The sequence below is a fragment of the Pistacia vera genome, unplaced genomic scaffold, assembly GCF_008641045.1.
Source record: "Pistacia vera cultivar Batoury unplaced genomic scaffold, PisVer_v2 Contig23, whole genome shotgun sequence".
NCBI classification, from domain to species: domain Eukaryota; kingdom Viridiplantae; phylum Streptophyta; class Magnoliopsida; order Sapindales; family Anacardiaceae; genus Pistacia; species Pistacia vera.
Genome location: NW_022196035.1, coordinates 479,237 through 501,050, shown reverse-complemented (window position 1 = coordinate 501,050; position 21,814 = coordinate 479,237). Strand labels below are relative to the sequence as shown.

General features: G+C 33.4%; 1 pseudogene; it reads left to right on the top strand.

The window, feature by feature from the left end:
• Positions 1 to 13,859: 13,859 nt before the first annotated feature.
• On the top strand, positions 13,860 to 19,830 carry LOC116131122 (annotated as a pseudogene).
• The last annotated feature ends 1,984 nt before the right edge of the window (positions 19,831 to 21,814 follow it).

The window sequence follows — 21,814 nt, the reverse complement described above, 5'->3', positions numbered from 1 at the left end:
CAAGTAAGGAAGGAACAAGGGACCAAGTATTGTTCTTACCTAATACTTCAACTCACTTTCATAGAACTTTTCCACTTAGGAGCTGCAAGAGCTTCGTGACAGTTGTGGTGTTCGGCACTACCAAACTGTTACTTACTGTGAACAGTAATTTAGGAGGTCCGAGCAATAGTCAACCCAAGACGCAGTGTTCCTAATGTTGCCATTAGTAGGTACTATAGATGGAATATCAACTACTGTCCCCACAAGGTAGATGGACTGTCAACGTTTTCACACCATTTGGGAAGGAAACTTCTGTCTGTAGTGGTACCAAAGGTAAAATAGTAAGCTATTTGGTACTTGTCACCATGGTGAACATAACAGTAGAATGGCCCCTAGAGGTTGAGATATCATGGTTTAAATAGAGACTGAGTATCTGCAGGATAAGATCTGATGAGGCTCTTGCTAATGACTCATGTTGAGAGGAGAATGTAGTAGTCTGTGGTAGTGGTGAGGATGAGGGAATTTGAGATCAACTTCTAAATTTACAGTTGGTGGAATAAAGGGGAGGTAGGACTGGTAAAGAAGATACATCTGAGATTTAGTTGGTGAATGATGGGACGAGCTGTTTGTTGAGATTCAATAATGGCAAAGGTGAAATGATTCTGATGCACAAATAGGTTAAACGGGTCTTGGTGATGCAGCAGTAGGTTCTGGGGTATATGGTGTGTTTGAGATAATATTGGACTGAAATATGCTTACCAAACTGCGTGATGTTAGAGAAAGCCCTATGGGAGCATTAAATATTGCAGATGGGTCAATACCATTCAAGGAGGAATTATGAGAAATCACAGCACAGGGAAGGGTGCCAAATGCTATCTGAGGGAGTAGTGTGTGAGGGTTTGACCAGAAGAAACATGAGAGAAAATAAAAAGAAAAAAATCATACAATTGCAAAAAGGAAATTCAATCATTAAATTGACACTAGGGGTTACAATATTTTCCCTCAGATCTGAGGCATTATATCCTTTATGTACTAAGCTATAACAACAAAACACACTTAGAAGAATGAAAATGTAACTTGTGTGAACTAAATCCCGAAGATATGGAAAACAAGCACAACCAAACACCTTTAGACTCTCATACACAGGATGTTTATGAAATAATTTATGATATGGTGAATCATAGTTAAGAACACTAGTGGGCATTCTTTTATGAGAACGCAAGATTCAAAAGCTAACCACCAAGATCTAAGAGGATAGATGCATGTGCTAGCAAGGTAAGGCCAGTTCAACAACGTGTCTTGCTTTCTTTCACTCCTACCATTTTGTTGATACATAGCACAAGAATGTCTAAAGGATTACCCAGTTTTCATAAGATAGAGATAAGAGCCTTAAACTCACCACCTTGATCAGACTGCAGCATTTGAGCTTGTAACCAATGTCTCTCTCAGCAAGGGATGAAATTTAACAAAATGTATTTCTTCAGCCTGTTCTTAAAGGAAACAGCCAGGTAAACCGACTATAATCTCTAAGAACTGAACATATATCGAATCCTTCTATAGAAGGAAAAGGGCAGGACCCCACACATCAGTATGACTAATTCAAGGGGGGTTAGTAGCATGGGAATGTGATGCAGAAAATGAATGTAGATGTGTTTTTCCTAACTACATGCATCAAAATGACACAGTTAAGAACTATCAGTTTTAGCACCATCATACCTAATTGAAGTTGATTTGATATAGGACAATATTTGTAAGAATGATGCGTGAGGATGGCCTAAACGCTTATGCCAAAGCATGTGATCAACATTGTTTCTAACCCAGCAGACAAGGCAATCTGAAGAATATGAACACAATTTTCAGATATGAAGTTGACACATCAGAAAAACAGGTGCAATAACATTGCAGTAGTGTTCATGCCAGTATCAAAACACTATTAAGATCAACAACAGTATTTGACACATCAGATTCACAGAGTCACCATAACACTTGAAGTAGTATTCTTGAAACATCACAGCACTTATTAAGGCCACAGTAGTAGAATTTTGGGCCAAACTATTAGAAAAACCTGCTGCATATTGTAACCATCATTACATTTTGGAACTAACGTAGACTGGTCTTTACTATTACAGAGGAAGTATTTGAAACGGATATAGGGAACATGGTGAGAACAGACTGAGCCCTTGGTAAACTCTTTGAGTATTGGCCAAACAAGTTTCAGGTATACAACTAGTTGAGTACATCAGCTTTGTACTATTACTTGAAAGACAATCAGGCTGTGTAGTAGCAATAAAGTGACATGGGCTATGTGAAAGCAGACTGGGCAATGGATGTTGAGTTGGTATAACCCTCCTTAAGGCCCCTTGCATAAATTGCCCTTGGGACTTGTCCTAACCCACAGCAGTTAGAATCAAATTCCACAATCACATATTATCTTTATGTGAATTTAGAGATTGATAAATTTTTTGTAGTTAGGAACGACACTATCTTTTTTCATATAAAGCCTTGTTGCTCTTTATTTACCATTAATTAATGTTTATGCCAAAGAATTTTTCCTTTAATATCTTTTTTTTTTCTTGTTGAATGACAAAAGTAATTTGTAACATGTTTAAAATGAAAACATGATATATCTTTTCCATGCCTAACACCACTCTAAAAATGAAGATGGCATTTTTTTTATGAATCCTCTAATCTAAACATCAAATTCTATTCTCAAGACTTTGTTTGCTTGCAAACGATTTGGAGTGTTGATCATAATGACTCATCAACCGGTCAGTGGTTTATATGTTGCTCCCCCTTCCTGGGCGTCCCTATTAGGGTTGTTCAACGAGGCGAGCCGCTGTTAGAGTAGGTGCCCTAGAGCCAATCAATTATTGTAGAATTGACTCTTTGTAATAATGTTCATTGGTCAATAAAAGACATTTTATTCTATATCGCGTAAATCATTATTGTATGTATTGATATATGTCCTTAGAATGGTAGAACCGTGACGAGGGTATCAAGTGTTTTAAATCTTGATAGTGAGAACCTTATGAGCACACATGGTGGTCATTCTAGAAACGTCTGTAGCCCTAGTATTATTCTGAAGTAAGGGCACAGATAATATGGTAAGACTATCATAGTGTTGAACGACCATGTCGAAAGGCAGTGACTGATCTCACTTGTCAATGTTGTTTGGTGACAACCTGGTGTAACACATGGGTGCTTGCTATAGGCAAGTTCACTGGACTGACACACCAGAGGATTCCATATGGATGGTAACCCCAATGTCTATAGAACAAATCCTTTAACGAATGGTGGTGCATGTGATCCTTAGACTTGAGATCACCAGAGCGCCTTATGCACCGATTGGTGTAGTTTGATACTAGCCCAACACAGTTCTATTCAGAGCTATCAATACAGACAGTAGTGATTAGCTGCATCAAAGAGTGTATCAAGACTATGGTGGATCGACAGAGGATTCATCACTTTCGAGTACGGAGGAAGTTATCTCATGGCGCAATTCAGTAAATGACGATGACACTAAAATTGTGGCCACAGTGGGATTGAGTTGTTGTTCGATCCAATTTATAATTCAAGTCATTGGTCTAGTAACTGAATACATAATATCGAGAGTAACTGAGGTTGACACTATTTCTATGCCTCGGTCTCGTAGAGATAATAGATGATGAAAGGATTGGATTATATGGTAACCATTCGTTAACAAATAGCTGCTTCACTGAATCTAAATCTATCAAGTGGCCATGATGTCTTGCTAGGGGCCAATCTTGGTCTGTGTGTAGTGAGACGATTAATTGGTGTTAATCGCGATACTACACACTACCAGTATGATAAGCAGCCTATGGGTCACACACATATAGAAGATAATTTAAGAGCCAATTTATAAGAAGGGCATTTTCATCTTTTTAGGCAAAAGGGTATTTTGATAATTTCACAATGCAATTAAATTTGTTGAGGTCGTAGCCTTTATTTAATTTATTAATAAAATTAAATAAGTGAAATTATATTTAAATATGTGNAACTCAATTATAAGTAAAACATTATTAAATTTAAATTAGTATCATTACGGGAAGAATTGTCTTCTCCGACACATAACAGCGTTAGTAAAAAGAAACCACGCCTCGGTTAACATTTTCCAAAGCAAAAGCTTGCGCTAGAATATGAAATATATACAGATATCAAGAAATGAATAATATGATAAATGAGATGATTGATTTTTGAAATTTAATTTAAAATTATTTATGATAATAAGTTGCATAAATTAGTGGTATAGATAATTAAGGGAAAAAACTAACAAAGAAGAGTATGAACTAATTAATATTATACCTTGATATCTATTTCTTGCCTAACAACTACTTAATTAATTTAACAAATTTCAAACTCAAGATTTTTCTGCTGCTCACTTATCTAATTTTGATAATGATATTTCCTTTATTACTATTACATGTTCTGTGAACACTATAAATAATTGTTGTTTTTAATTACATAAATAATAAATTTATAACATTAATATTAATTTCCAAGGGCATCTTATAATGAGAATTCATAAATGCTTTTTTTTTTTTAATACAGCTACTTAATTTTCTTATATAATTTATAATTCATAAATGCATGTCTTTTCCCTTAATTATCTATAGTACTAATTTATGCATAAAAGTTTAATGGTATGCATAAAATATTTTTGGCGGGTATTTTCCCACAATTTCCCCTTAATTTCAAATTAATTTAGACTTTTATGTTTCCTTTCATGGTATATATGTTATGTGTATAAATATATTGTGGAATTGAGAGATTGAAAAATATTGTGATCTCGCAACATTATTGTGGCGTAAGCAGATTGCAAGAATTAGGTGATTATAATGTCCCAACGCCATTGTGGTGTAGGAAAATTTCAATGTCCTAGTGCCATTGTGTCGTTGGCAGTTGCATAAATTTTTTAGGTAGGGATCAATGGTGAGTATTTAATAGCTCATTTCACAAACCTTATAATCAAAAGCCAATGACCAGACACTTACCTTTCATCCGCACCTAAAAAAATTCTGAACTTTAAGGAAAGGTGCCCCATTTTAATTTGTCAACCAAATCTGGTTGTATGTCATAAAGTGGCATTTATAAATTTGGTAATCGGTAAAATATTAATCTTTCTACAACTTATCATAATCAAATCAATGAATGATAATTTCCCTAAAACTAAATTTTGTAGCTGACATTACCTTAACTACTCATGAATACCAGTAATATTCCGAAAATGACAATCACTTAAATTCGTATTAATATTTTTTTTTCAAACTTATTATTATCACTCATTAATATGATGAAACAAGTTAGGTGTATTGGTTTTAATGTATATACAAATCAGAACAGTGCATGTGGGAGATTATGAAGAATAACAAACAATTGGGAAATCCTATCCACATTGGGTGTGTTTGATTGAGGATTATATATAATTGCTGAGATTATGTCATCTTATATTACTTGATTATTATGTTTAGTTGTTAAGTAATATAAGATTTCAGTAATCTTCTAATACCAATAGGACCTGTTTGGATCGGGTTGACATTATATAACGGGGGTAATATATTTTAAATTGGGTAGTTAACCATGTTTGGTTGTTTTGTAAAAAAACATTTCTGGAAAAAAAATGTCAAACAGTACCAAATTAGGGGTAAATCACCGAAATAATATTACCTGGGGGAAGGGTGGTATTAAATATTACTTCGGTAATCCAAATTTCTGTCCAATTTTGCCCCAAAACAATGGATAATGTGGACAAAAATATCTTTGACTTTGTTAATAATTACAAAACATCCAATTTGCACAAGAGGATGGATTTGTCCTCAGTTTTTTAATTTTTCAGACAACACAAAATTGCCCTACTTATTATCAATGTTTTCATAAATGCCACGAAATATTGGTGTGCCCATATTATCCTCACATATTTGCATATTGTGACCAATATGCCCTTTTATTTCACTAAAACTACAACATAAAAAGAAAAAAATTCTCAGCCCTAATACACATTTTTACTGAGACTCTGCAATAATCCTCCATCGTCGCTGCTAGTCTTCTTCTTCTTGATCTCATTCGCGATTGCATCACTTCGATCACCATTTTCCGATAGTCAAATGCCCTGTTTCCATTGTATTTTTCATTTTGGGTTTGTTTTGCGTTCGTTAGTCTAAGATCTCGCTCTTGCCTCTGCTGTTGGTCGGCCATCTTCACTGCAGTGCCTCGAGTCTTCATCTCTGTATGTTTGATCCGGACAACACTCCATTCACCATTTTCTATAAGTCCCTCGCCCTCTTTCCATTGTATTTTTCATTTTCTATTTTGTTTGCATTCTCTAGTCTAACTTCTCCCTCTTCCCTCTGCCGTTGGTTGACCAGCTCTATCGCAGCAACCTCAGGTCTTCGTCTGCATCTGTTTGCTCCTGACAATGACTTAACAATAAAATTATTGGCTAAAATATAAGAAAAATAATTTTGCTTATTGATCATTTCTTATATTAACCAAATACATTAATTATTTATATCTAGTAATCATCTAAAGGACATTTAGTAAAATGTAATCAAGACATCTGCTCTTACAGTCAACCAAACAGATTCATTAGTAATACAAGTAATCATCCTAAGGGCATTCTAGTAAAAGGGTATTTCAGGACATCTGTTTTTATTATCAACCAAACATATTAATTATTAATACATCCCAATTGAACCAAGTACAATAATAATTTAAACCCGGTAATCTACAATGTAATCTTTCTTTCCGGTAATCTTATTACTAAAATAAAAAAACATTATATGATCTAAACGTCTCTATAGTAGTTACTGTTGGTAATATAGGAGGTAATTTGATTACTTTAATTTTCTTAGATATTGTAAGATTACTTAGTAATCTTATTTTTGTTACAATTTTACCCTTCACTATATAAATTTTTGGACAATAATGCACTTATTTTGAAATTAATTTACATGAACTCTACCATTACAATTTTACTCCTAAATAATTAAAGTACTAGACAATAATGCCCTGTTTCTAAAACAATTTACAAGCCACCCAAGATGATTGCTGTAGCCGACCACCACCAACACCACCGACGGCCACTGTCGGCCAACATCACCAAAATGGCACACAACTAGCCGGATTTGGCCGACCGTGCTTGCTATGGCCTTTTTCGGCCGTATCAATGGTTATAAATGACAAATGGCCATGGATCTGGGATTTTTTAGGTTGGGCAGCTGCCGATATTAAGCCTGATATGGTCTGATTCCAACATCATTGTTGACCGCAACGACCACCATCTTACTCCTCTCATTTTCCTCTTCAAATCCCATCAAACCCCATCATCGGAGCTACCCCCAATCATCGGGAAGCCCATTATTTTTTCACTATTTCCCTTTTTCTCGATGCTTCCCTGGTCACTTTTTCCACCAGAAATCACCCCCACTTGCATCGATCGACTCCCCTTCACCTCCTCTTCAAAACCCCTCAAAGAACATCTCTGTTGCACTTCCTGATTGACTGCCAACAGTGGTTTAGGCGGTTCGGCTGTGGCTTGGGTGGGTGGGGATGTTTTTGTTAAAAATTAAACTTTTATATGGCTAGAGTGTTTTAGCAAAATCTCAACTATAGGGGGTTAAAAGAAATTATTTAAAAATAATAATAATAATAATAGTATTATATTAATATTTTAAAATGAGGGCAATTTGGTAATCTCTATAAAATACCCACCAATTTATTCCTCCTAACCAAACATATCAATATAACATACCCACCAATTAATTCTAACTAACCAAACACATTTTTCTAAACATTCCCAGTAATCTTCAAGATAATCTATCTTTCCATTAACATAACATTCCCAGTAATACAACATTATCTGAACCAAACGCACCCTTTATGCATAAATATATTTGCAATATTTTTTCATAAATTTGCTCACTCCTTATTGTCAAAAAAGAACAATATCTTCTCATTCTTTAGAATAAGTATCATTTTTCCCCCTCAAGGGTTCCATCCTTGAGGGCAAGATTGGGGTTAAAAAATGTTTTGGACAATGACCACCTTTTGATCTTTTTTTTTTTTTTTTTTTAAGTATTAATTTTTTATCAATAAATTTATTACATATTAATTACAAGACTTAGAGTTGTGACAATAATTATCTATAATTAGATTGATTGTTAAAAACAAAAGTTAAAAAGATAATGATCAACTAAACCAAATATTAAAATTTCCGTTGGTGGTTATTTAGAATAGATTCTATGCTATTTTGCATTTTTGGAAAATATGATAGGATTCTGAAAGTTTTTTTGTACATTTTAAGTATTTTTGAAAATATTTAGATTATTTTTAACCCCTCGATTTGTTAATTAAACTAAACACCCCCAATAAAAGTTTAATAATTAAAAACACCCCCACCACCCACTTATTGTGCAGTCATCCACTACTATCGAAAGGTGGCCAAGAATCTCCGAATATATACCATCTGGATTTGCCAATCGTGCGTCGATCTGACCTTTTCCGGCTAGATGCCCTTGGATCTGGCCCGAAAAGACTAGATCTACGGTCATAGATTTGGCCGTTGACGGCCAGATCTGGTCGTCGTCAATGGCTAGATGTGGGCAGATCTGGCAGTCAACGGCCAGATCTTGGTCATAGATCACATTTTCGACCAGATCCACATGATCTAACTGGAAAAGGCCAAATTGACGCACAGTCGGCTAGCTCCAGCCGATCGTGCACAATTATGACAGATTCCAACCACCTTTCGTGGTGGTGGCAGAATATGGCAATATGTGGGTGGGTGGGGGTGTTTTTGTCAATTTATAAACTTTATTGTTGGGCATGTTTAGTTAAATATACAAACCTAAGAAGTAAAAATAATCTAAATATTTAAAGTTAAATAGAATTGGATTGGATTTTGAAACTATTAAAACAAATGCATTTTGATTTTTTAGGATAGATAGTGAAATAGGATAGGATAGAAAAGTGTGCCAAACGGACCTTAAACTTTTGGCTTAGATGGAACTTGATCTTTTACCAAATATATAATAATTCTGATCTAAAACATAGAATCAATTTGTAAAAAAATAATTAATCTATAATCAAAATTACAAATATATTTGTTCAGATTTAAAAAAAAAAATATGAAGTTTTAGGGTCCTAATTTAATTTATTACAATAATGATTATCAACCTATTCCTTTACGCTCTTTTCTTGTCACAATCATATTGATTTGAGCGCAGAATACCACGGCTAGCACCACACCAGTGTCCCCAGTCTTCGCGTTCACTTTGTTTCTCTGTCTATATGTCTACAAGGTTGTTAGTGACTCTTCCCCATATAGGGCCATCCTCACGACATCCAGGTGATTTTACCATCTATAAACGTATGATAAATATGAATTTATAACTATTGAAATTTTCTTCAATACATTACAATTGTCCTTGACTTTAGATGTTTGAAATCGATCATTGTAAGGGCATAGCTAGGAAATTTCTTAGAGTGGGCAGATTTTTTCTTTCAACCAAATAAATAAATAAATAATATATCAAGGAGAAACTTTTGTGAATGTTATAAAGAGAATTATAATAAAAACAATAGAACTATACACAAAAATCAATATGAAGAATTTTATTGATATTTAATACAAAATCAACAAATTGTATATAATTTACCAAGATAATTTAAAGATACAATAATTCAAACTAATTGAATACATAATAGAAGGCAAATGCATGTAAGTTGTAATTAAATTATGTAAATAAACAAAATTGCATAATCTTGTACTGTGATATTGAAATTTAAAAAAACCAATTGAGGTGAAATAAAATTGTGAATGCCTTTTTATATTTCAGTTATCTAAGTATAAAATTGAAGTTGATTTTGTATTCACTAGTATATAAACTCCTGAAAATCATTGTAAAGGGGAAATATTGAGAGAGAAAAATCTTATTGTAAGGCTAAACACTTAAATAAAATATCGTGGCGTAGGCTTGATTTAACTTGTAAAACCATTTTAAAAATCTTCATTCATTCTTGTGTTCTTTAGCTTAATTAATTTCTTATTGATTTTAATTAATCATGCGCACATTCTATCCAATTCTTTCAAGGTCAATTGGATATCGCGAGTTGTTGTGAATTTTCGTAACAACAATGTGAATTTATTGTCTTGTCCTTGAATGAATTGGTTCAACTTGCAACAAAGTCATCATCTTATCCCTCCCCAGTTGCCTTTGACCAATGTTCTAAAAACTAGACCGGACCGACTGGTCGGACCGGTGACCGAGGCCTTTTTTGGTGATTTAGATTATAGGGGTGTTTTTACTGAATTTCAAACTTGTAGGGACTAATAAAATTTTAGGGGTGTTTTTGCTTAAATTCAAACATGCAGGAACTAACTAGGGATGTTTTTTGCCGGATTTCAAATCACCCTGATTCTGATCGATTCCAGTGCCAAACACCCCACCTGACACCACCATCAGTATTAACTTCATCTCTACAACAAAACCCCCATCATCCCCAGGTATGATTGGTCGCTAATCGTCGTCGCCGTCACTGTCTCCTTCGCGAAAATCGATAGCTTTCTCCTTGATTCCAGCTAATGCCAGCGCCAAACACCCACTTGACACCACCATCGACATCAACTTCATCTCCATATCAAACCCCCATCACCCCAAACTCCAATTGGCCGCCGATCGTTGTCTCCTTCGCCATTTGATTCGTGATTTCTTGCCCAAATCTCACAGGTGTGTTTAATATATTTTAAATCTTAGGGACTTATAGAATTTTGTAGGGTTATTTTTGTTAAATTTCAAACTTATTGGACCACCCATAGGTCGGCAAAAACTGAGACCAGCCCGTTGACTAGGTCAAGGGGCGGTCTGGATTTGATGGAAAGTTAGAGAAGTATTCTAAAATATAAAGGAATGTTAAAATGTTTTCCCACATGTATGCGTTGGTGTCTTGGCATGGATGATCAATCTATTGATGTGGGGCTAGTGACCCCATTCAAATTTTTTTCAATAAATTTTTTTTGGTCACTCTCTATTTGTATTATTGTTTCTATACTGATCTCACTTATTTAATTTTTTTCTTATTTTATATTATATTATTTTGAATTTGTTCTTTCACAATTATTTATTTTCCTATTTTATATTATTTTGAATTTGTCCCTCTAAAGTCAATTTCTAAGTCCGTCCCTTTGTCTTGGTGATATTTAATTTCTGAAAACCTCATGAGAGGTCAAGGATAAAATATCTAGTTGCATACACTTAGCAACTAATTAACAAATATACAGCTACCATCCATGGCCACAGCAACACCCGTAATAAATTTGATTAAACAGACCCTTGCCATTGGGGAGTGAATGATTGGTTCGGGCTCTGTACACTTAATTTCTTTTCAATCACATTTATTAACTAATGATGATATTAAAGTATTAAACATAAAAAATATTTTTATTAATTTTTAAATATGGAGAATTTTTATTCAAGATCAATAAACACTTTAAATTTAACAAAAATACTCTTTATTTATAAGATAGAAAGAATTAAAAAATAAAATTTATAAAAAATTATAGTTTATTAATTAAAATTAAGATAAAGAGTAAAATTTAACTCTCTAAATATAGATAATCAAACTCACTCTTTAATTTATATTTAAGGAATAAAAAGTCTATTAAACTTTTCTTTTTATGAATAAACTCTTTATGATAAAGAATTTGAATCACATAATATAAACAGTCCTTTCAAAAAAACTCTGATATAAGGAATATACTTGAAAATGTATATTGAATCATTGTTCATAACTAAATTTGTCAGATTTATAGCTTGACCTATAAATAAATACAGGGGGATATAAATTTGAGTAATGTTAACTTTACTCACTCCCTTACTCACTTCTCTTACTCACCTTTGTTAAAATGACATATGGTACATGTAGATAAGTAAGAGAAGTAAGTAAGAGGGTGAATAAGATTAGCATTTTTCTATAAATTTTGTCTGCCACTACTGTTGCCCCACCACTCTCTCTCTCTTCACTATAAATATGATACTCTTGTATCTAGTATGGTATAAGTATCATATGTCATTTTAAAAAATGTGAGTAAGAGTAGTGGGTNTTATTTATTTTTTAACACAATCATTTAAAGCAATAGAACAAGAGTAATGGTAAGATGGATGGAGGCGGAGGGAGGGCATAGACCCACTTTAAGAGGCGGCTTTTGTTATTAATGAAGATGAATTGAGCATATTGTTCATGTGATGAATAATAATGGGTGTGAGCTTTAGACAGTTGTGAAAGAACCAGACATTAATGGGTGTGAGCTTTAGACAGTTGTGAAAGAACCAGACATTCACAATTACACATACTGCTCTCGTCTCTATCTACTACTAGTCGGTAGGCACTATTATCAATGATTCCATATCTCACAAAATATCCTTCTTTTCTAACTCACATTGTATGTAAAACACTAAAGAATGTCAGTTCCTCATTCCAGGCCCACGTCGAGAAAGTGAGCAAGAATCCTAAGTTTGTCTTTTAAGTGGCACTTCTTCTCTTCTTGTATAATATTTTATCAGTCTTAGCACTTTATGAACATCACATAATGTTCCCTGTTTCATTCATTGATCTAAGAATGATTTTCATCTTATTATATAAAAAAATAATAAGATGAAACTTAGTAATTGGTGCAGTCAACAGCAGATATGACATTAATCCGATACTCTTAACGTTTTATTTTTTCTGTTTTTTTTTTAAATTACAGGTCTAGTAAGAGTTTTAGTGACTATTCGGAAGAGTTTATTTTTCTTTGCTTAGTTTTATTATATTTTTGTCTTATATAAAATTCATACATTTATATGAAAACAGGAAAAACTAATTGAACTAGAATTAAATTAGGAATGTAATTGTGGCAATTATGAGTATAAGAAATTAGTGTTGGTAAACTCGTTGAATTAATTTGAATCGTGTAAATAATGGTGAATGTTTAACACAATGAATTTCTGTGTGAAAGAAAAATGTCACCATTCTTCAACGCCCCCATTAAAAACTATGTATTAAAATTTTTTTTGGTCACTCTCTATTTGTATTATTGTTTCTATACGTGATCTCATTTATTTAATTTTTTTCTTATTTTGAATTTGCTCTTTCACAATTATTTCTTTTCCTATTTTATATTATTTTGAACTTGTCCCTCTAAAGTCAATTTCTTAGGTCCGTCCTTTGTCTTGGTGATGTTTAATTTCTCAAAACCTCATGAGAGGTCAAGGATAAAATATGTAGTTGCATACACTTATCAACTAATTAATATATATTCCATGGCCACAACAACACCCGTAATAAATTTGATTACACAGACACTGCCATTGGGAGTGAATGATTGGGTCGAGCTCTGTACCCTTAATTTCTTTTCAATGACATTTATTAAACAATATTTTTTAATAAATAAAAAATATCTTTATTAATTTTTAAATATTAAAAATAAATTTTTTATTCAAATTTAATAAACTCTTTAAATTTAAGAAAAATACTATTTATTTATAAAAAAGAGAGAGAATTAATAAATAAAATTTTTAAAAATTTATAGTTTATTAATTAAAATTTGGATAAATAGTAAAATTTGACTATCTAAATATAAATAATCAAACTCACTCTTTAATTTATATTTAAAGAATAAAAAATTTATTAAACTTTTATTTTTATGAATAACTCTTTATGATAAAAAAATTTGAACCACATAATATAAACAGTAATTTAAAAAAACTCTAATATACTTGAAACTGTATATTGAATAATTGTTCACAACTAAATTTGTCAGATTTCTAGCTTGACCTGTAAATAAATACAGGGGGATATAAATTTCGACTGCCACTACTGTTGCCCCACCACTCTCTCTCTCTCTTCACTATAAATATGATACTCTTGTGCCTAGAATTTTGCTTTTCTCATACCAATTAACTCTGCCCTCAAAATTATCAACTTCATCATTCTCTTCCATTCAAAAAGGTATAAGAATTCTACTTCATTCGCTACTTGTTTTATTTAATTCCTTTTCGATATATAATAGTTATTTATATATTTTTATCATGAAAGAAACTATGTTTCAATCATTTAATTTGAACCCCTTTATTAATGGTACTGTAACAATATCATTAAACCTACACCGGTGCCAGATTTTTCTGGCGTCAGTGTAGACCGTTTTTCTTGTGGTGTTCATGAGGTATGCATGACCTACCAATATATTGATATTATATCCTTTCTATGTGATTTATTTATATATATATAATTTCTTCTTATTTGCTTGCTTACATGTAATTTTTAACAACTGGGATTAACAAAATAGCATGCTGTCAGTGATTCATTATTGAGCAATCTTTCTCTTTCCTTTGCTACTTTCTGTAAACAAGGTTTTGATCCACCCTCTTCTTGGTCTGTTCAGAGCAGGCCTTTCAACGAACTTATTATCGTACAAGTGTTCATTTCAAAGTGAAAAATATCATCGCATTGTTTTTCATGCGTGTGTTGAGTGTTTACTTTTTACTCAGAACTTGTTTTCTTCCTCCAATCAACTGTATTTTATTAAATCATTCATACTTATCCTAAGTCCAATAAAATATATATCATGGAAAACAAAAAAATTGTTGTTAATTTTCTGAGCGGATGCAGTAAGCTACATAGATATCTCAAAAGAAGAACACTTTTTGATGATATCTGCTAAGTGCTATACATTACTTGTTTTTTAATTAACGTTTGGCCATTTTAATAATTGATTTCCTTGATATATAGATTAGAGAGATGTGGAAGCTGAAAATAGCTGAAGATGGACCATGGCTGAGCACATTAAATAATCACATTGGAAGGCAACATTGGGAGTTCGATCGAGATAGTGGAACCCCAGAAGAAGTTGGCCAAGTGGAAAAAGTTCGCCAAGAATTTAAGAAGAATCGGTTTCGAGTTAAACAAAGTGCAGATATGTTGATGAGAATGCAGGTGTGTCCATCTGTTTCATGAGTTATGATTATTAATTAGTAAACAACCTTGTAATAATAGGAAATAGGAGGTTGGAAAATTAGAATTCTGGCCGGTCGCCATTGTCTTTAATTACAAATACAAGAATCTGAATTGGGTTATCCCAAGTCAAACAGATGGTGACTCTTAAATCTTTGAATTTTTGTTTTGCCTGCCTTTTTAGTAAGTGGCCTACATATCTTCCAGAAATATTTACTGTTGAGCCATTTGCCCATGACATTTGGAAACCAATCGTTTCATGTGTTTATGTTATCGGTGAATAGATCTTAAAAACAATTATGGTCCTCAGCCTTTAGATTTTCATTAGGTTAGTCATGTCATACAACCTACATGCAAATTATGTGATATTTATTATAATTATATTTTATTTAATATTGATTTTTAGTTGTAAACCCTTTCAATTTTTTGTGGATACATTAATTGTATATGTTATAATATTCTTTGGATGATAAAATAAATTCTTTAAAGATCTTTTGTATAGAAGCAAATTATTGAAAGAAAAGAAGAAGAAGAATAGCGGTTACGACAGGAGAGTGAAAAGACATACTTAATTAAAAAAATATAAACAACATAATTAATAAAGAGATAAAATTGAAAAAATATTATATAAAAAAGAAAATTGATGAAAGCTGCTCAAATTATTTGTTCATCTTTCAAAATTATATATTTTAAAACAATTATGATATGATATGATATTGTGATTGATTTAATTTGTGGCTTATGAAATGTAACAGCTTACAAAGGAAAATCCTCGTCGGGAAATTCCCGAAAGAGTGGAAGTTAAAGAAGGAGAAGAGATAACAGAAGAAGCAGTGACTACTACACTAAGAAGAGCCATAAGTTTTTACTCTTCCATTCAAGCTCATGATGGCCATTGGCCTGCTGAATCTGCTGGCCCTCTCTTCTTTATTCAGCCTTTGGTAACAACTGTTTATTTATGAAATTACTAGTAAAATAGTAATGACTATTCTATTCCAACTAATGATGTGATGAGCAGGTGATAGCTTTGTATGTTACTGGAGGACTTAATGCTGTATTATCATCAGAACACCAGAAGGAAATTAAACGCTACCTCTATAATCATCAGGTGTTTATAAATACAGTAATCTAACCCTTTTTAATATTTTGAAAATCATTTATTTGATTGATTATATGTTGGCAGAATGAGGATGGAGGTTGGGGATTACACATAGAGGGTGAGAGCACAATGTTTGGTTCAGCACTGAGCTACATAGCCTTGAGATTGCTTGGAGAGGGAACTGAAGATGGAGAGGACATGGCTATAGCACGAGGCCGCCAATGGATCCTTGATCACGGCGGTCTCTTGGCCATTCCATCTTGGGGAAAGTTTTGGGTTTCGGTACTTGGAATCTATGAGTGGTCCGGCTGCAATCCTATGCCCCCAGAGTTCTGGCTTCTACCTAAGATCTTCCCTATCCATCCAGGTACATATATCATATCGCTAGTAATGAGTTAGAGATTTTATATCTGTAAAAGTTTGGATCCTTCTAACTGAATAAATAGGCTTTTGTGTTGTGAAACTCAAACATATCCAAAGCGAATGTAAGTTTTATATTAGTTTAAAAAATTTCTAGTTGAGTGGCATAATTCAAAATCAGGTATGTTCCAAAGCAAAAAATCTACTTGATAAAAATTTTAATTTAGGTGGAATTTCAAAATTAGGTATCAGTCCAAAGCGAAAAAAAAAAAAAAAAAACTGATTAATCGTCGATGTAAAGATTTTATCCATTTAAATTTAGGAGATAGAATTCAAACTGGGTATCAATCAAAGTGAGAATATCCACTTGATATGAAGTTTAAGAAATTAACTGAAAATTAAATGCAGGAAAAATGTTAGCTATTGCCGGTTGGTTTACATGCCAATGCATATCTAATGGAAGAGGTTTGTCGGGGCAATCACCCATTGATTCGATCACTCAACAAGAGCTTTACAATGACCATATCACTCTCTTACTGGAATAAATCCCGAAACACAGTTGCAAGGGTTAGTATTACTTTGGATTCCTTATGCAATTAACTAACTATATGTATTATATTATATTGTGATGGATCATCAGGAGGATCTCTACTATCCACATCCTTTAATTCAAGATTTAACAGGGGTTTCTATACCATGTTCTAACCTTTCTTCAAGACACGTTGGCCCTTTTCTATGAGGAACAAAAGGCACTCAAAGTGCAATTCACCATGTACATTACGAAGATGAGAATAGCCAATCCCTCTGCATTGAATGTGTTGAAAAGGTATTTGAATTTAAACTATTTATATCTCGTAATTTTTAAAGAATTTAAAAAACGTATTCATTAGAGAATGTCTAATTAGATAATATAATCATAATTATTGTACTGCGTGCAGGTGCTATGCCTTTTGCATGTTGGGCCGAAGATTCCAAACAGAAGCATACAAACCCATCTAGCTAGACTGCCTGATTACTATTGGATTGCTGAAGATGGCTTGAAATTTCAGGTTCAAATTAGATAATTACATTCGTGTGATCGTGTCTAGACTCCAGATCCTACCTCTTATACAGGGATTGACATTGACCCTGATTCTGATTAAGTAATTAACATACGTAAGCCACAAATGAATATGATTTTTATGTAAAAATTAATTTTTTTCAATAAAGTTAGGTTACTGTCACCTTGAGACATCTTGTTCCTGTGTAAAGATTGGTATTAAATTTAGGTTTAATTGGTTTTATAACAGGGGGGTATTTGAAAGGTTAATATCTTGACTCTAGTAGGATAAGTCACATTTATCAAAATAATAAATACAATTAATGCATGCCCTATGATTTGAATAACATAATGCAGGTTTCGGTTGTCAACTGTGGGATGCAGCTTTTGCCATCCAAGCAATATCTCAATTATCTAGTTGGAAGAATATAGGCAAACACTTCGTAAGGCACACGAATTTTGAAAGCTTCACAGGTATTAAATCTTAGAATTTGAACCTTAATTCTCACTATCTAATGACTACGAAATCGTCGTGTATAAATAAAGGTACGACAAACCCTTCTGGCGATTTCTCTTCATGACGGCACATCTCTAAAGGTGCATGGACATTTTCGACACAACCATGGTTGGCAAGTCTCCGACTGTACTTCGAAGGATTAAAGGCTGCACTCTTATGTCACAAATGCCATCACATCTTGTTGGTCAAAAACGGAAACGATCGCTTATATGATGCTGTTAATGTTATTCTTTCCTTCAGGTAATCAAGAATTCTACTTATCATCCTTTCATGCGTGTTTTCTCTAGAAAGCTTATAAACATACAGAAATTCTTAACTGCCGACTTCAAATCCGAACATACACTATTTTAGTTTTTTTCTATCAGAAAATCTGCTAAAGATAAATTTCACAACCTCCTATAACCCTCGCATGCACAAGTTTAAGTTCATATATTTCTTAGTAGAATATGTTTTTCCTCTAGTCTTGGTAGATTTATTGCCACACTTACTATTATGTTTGCCTAATGTCTAATACAGAGTAGAAATGGTGGTTTCCCAGCTTGGGATCCTCAAAGAGCATTCCAATGGTTGGAGGTAAATTGACAACTTATTAACTAACTTGTCCCTTTTGTAAACATGTTTCACTCATAGCTTATAAACCGTGACTAGTTACTAGTAAGGGAAGTATTCACCTCAACATTTCTAATTACTTTGTATCTTTCTCTTGCAGAAGTTCAATCCTACAGAGTTCTTGAAGACACTCTAATCGAAACAGAGTAATGATTATTCGGCAACTAAGTTAACAGTATTGTAAATATCGTATGTAAATACTAATGATGATTTTGCAACAACTAATCCTTTAGGTATGTAGAATGCACTTCACTGCAATTCAAGTTTGGCACTCTTCAGAAAGTTACATCCCGAGCACGAGGAAGGAAATAGATAGTTGTATCTCAAAAGCAATTCGTTACATTGAAGACACACAAAAGCCTGATGGTTCATGGTAGGTTTTCTAGAATTCAATTATCCCTTCGAAATCGATACTCGATTAACAGAGTTTACATTTTGTGGTTTAAACTAAACTAGGTATGGTTGTTGGGGATTTGCTACACCTACGGGACATGGTTTGCATTAGAGGGACTGGCAGCCTGTGGTGAAAACTACAACACAGTCTCTGCATTGCGTAAAGCTTGTGAATTTTTATTATCAAAGCAGTTACCTTGTGGTGGATGGGAGAGAGTTATCTTTCGAGCCAAAATAAGGTAACAATAAAAATTTGTTCAGTAACTTCAACTAAAGCTAACTTTGTGTTGTAAGTTAACACTACTTCTCCCCACATATAGGTTTATACGAATTTAGAAGGTAACCGGCAAACTTAGTACAAACAGCATGTGGCTTGTTTTGTCTTTAATGTATGCAGGACAGGTCCGTATTATACTAATCTTACTCTAACATCAAGTAACGATACTGATCTGATGTTGTTTTTCACAATACGATAATTGACTGGGACATGTTTGTTTAATTTAGGCTGAAGTGATCCTACCACCATTCATCGCGGATCAGGGTTCTGATCAATTCACAGATGGAAATGGTGACTTCCCTCACAGGAAATACAGGAGTTTTTATGAGGAACTGTACACTAAATTACTCATCATATCGAAACATCTTCTCTATATGGGCTCTGGAGATATCGACGTCGTGTTTATATTGCCTAATTATCTAAACTAAAAGCATGAGATGAAACTAACAGTCACAACAATTACACTCAGTGCAAGAATGAATGAATATAAGGTCATCGTTTGGTTCGGGGTTACAGTGACATTACTAGGGTAATGTCATCTTATATTACTTGATTACACGTTTGGTTGTCAAGTAATAAGATATAGTAATCTTCAAATACCAATAGTGGTTACTATGGTAAATAAGAGGTAATCTGATTACCTCCATTTTCTTAGGTTTTTCGAGATTACCAGGGTTATCTTTTTTTGTTACAATTTTATCCCTTATTAATAAAAATTTTGGACAATAATACCCCTACTTTAAAAAAAATTTACATTAATATCCTATTTCAATTTTACCCTTGTTTAATTAAAATTTGGACAATAATGCCCTAATTTAAAGAATTACAGACCACCACTGCCACCAACCACACCACCCCACACGGCCACCCAGCCACCACCATCGCCGCCTGCCGCCACCGAACAACCGCCGAAAATCACCCGGAAGCCCACCAAAAACACTGGAAATCTTGGGAGGCTCCGGGAGGCTTCGATATGGCCGTTTTGGCATATTGATGGCCGAAAACGGCCATATCGGGCCAGATCCCTCGATCTGGCGGAAATGGCCAGAATAGATCTGGCCATTTCCGGCCAGATCTGGCCTATATGGCCTTTTCGGCCATCAATATGGCCAAAAAACGGCCATATCGAAGCCTCCCGGAGCCTCCCACAGAATTTCCAGTGTTTTGGGGGCTCCGGCGATTTTCCGGCGGTGTTGTTCGCGGTGGCGGCAGGCGGCGTGGCAGGAGGTGGGGGTGATTTCGTCATGAATTAAAGGTTTTTTATAAGCGGGGGTGTTTTAGCTAAATCTGAAATATGGGGGTTTAAAAAATTATTCAAAAATTAATAATAAAAATAATATTATATTAATATTTAAAGAGGGTCAATTTAGTAATTTAAATAACATACCCACCAATTATTCCACATAACCAACATATTAATATAACATACCCACCAACTAACCAAACATATTTTCTTAAAGATTCCAGTAATCTTCAAGGTAATCTATCTTTCCAGTAATCCAATATTCCCAGTAATCTAACATTCCTGAACCAAACGCCCCCATATAGTAAACCACAATATATCAGTTGTCAGAATATGTAAATATCAGAGAAAAATGTAAAAGTCTCCCCTATCAACTGTGCAAAATCTCTTCAGAAATGTCAATGTGAATTACTGTATATGTAACATGTATGATTGTACTTGTTATATATACTCATTAAGATTTACATGGTGTTTAACTTTGTGTGAGTTAATACGACATCTGCCAATGCAATTTGCACAAATAACGAAGCAAAGATTATTAAAACTCACGTAAAATAGTTGAATAACAACTTTAGTACTGACTAACTTTTGGCCAGCAAACTTATCGAATCCATTGTTAACTCTTTTACATCAACCGAATGGTCTAATTTTCAAAACTACAGAATTGGCTCACTACTATGTGAATGATGTGATTTTTTGGATTTAGGTTGAAGATTGGTTTGATCTTGTGGGATTATGAGGATGTTAATATAGAACAAACTTTATGGGGAAACTAACTAGTTTTCACACCAATAATTAATTCATTGTAGGTCCTAGTCATTTCATTTTTAATGTTTCTAATTAACTTTCATGAATAAAATATACCTTAGGGAAATTTAAAAAAAATAATAATAAAACATTAATTATTTGCCCCATTTTTTATTGCTTTCAGTTAGACATTTTATTTTAAGTTTTCCTACTTTACCTTTGCCTTTTCATCACTAAATAACACAAAATCCTTCTCTTCAACAGAGGTTTAGAATTCTTTTATTTGAAATTGAAAATTGAATAATAATGTTCTTTCAGCATTAAACCAAAAAAAAAAAAAAAAAAAAATAGTGGTGCTAATTCAATTGGGTTCAGAAGTAAAATTTCCTAAAATGATAAATAACTTGAGCATGTGTTTGACTACACTCAAGTGCTCGACTAACATACCCAGCTCAACTAGGGTGGATATAATAATGAAAATTATAGGGACTTCTGGATATTGAATATATCCACCAGTAAAATTGCAGTGGATTTTGGCGTACAGT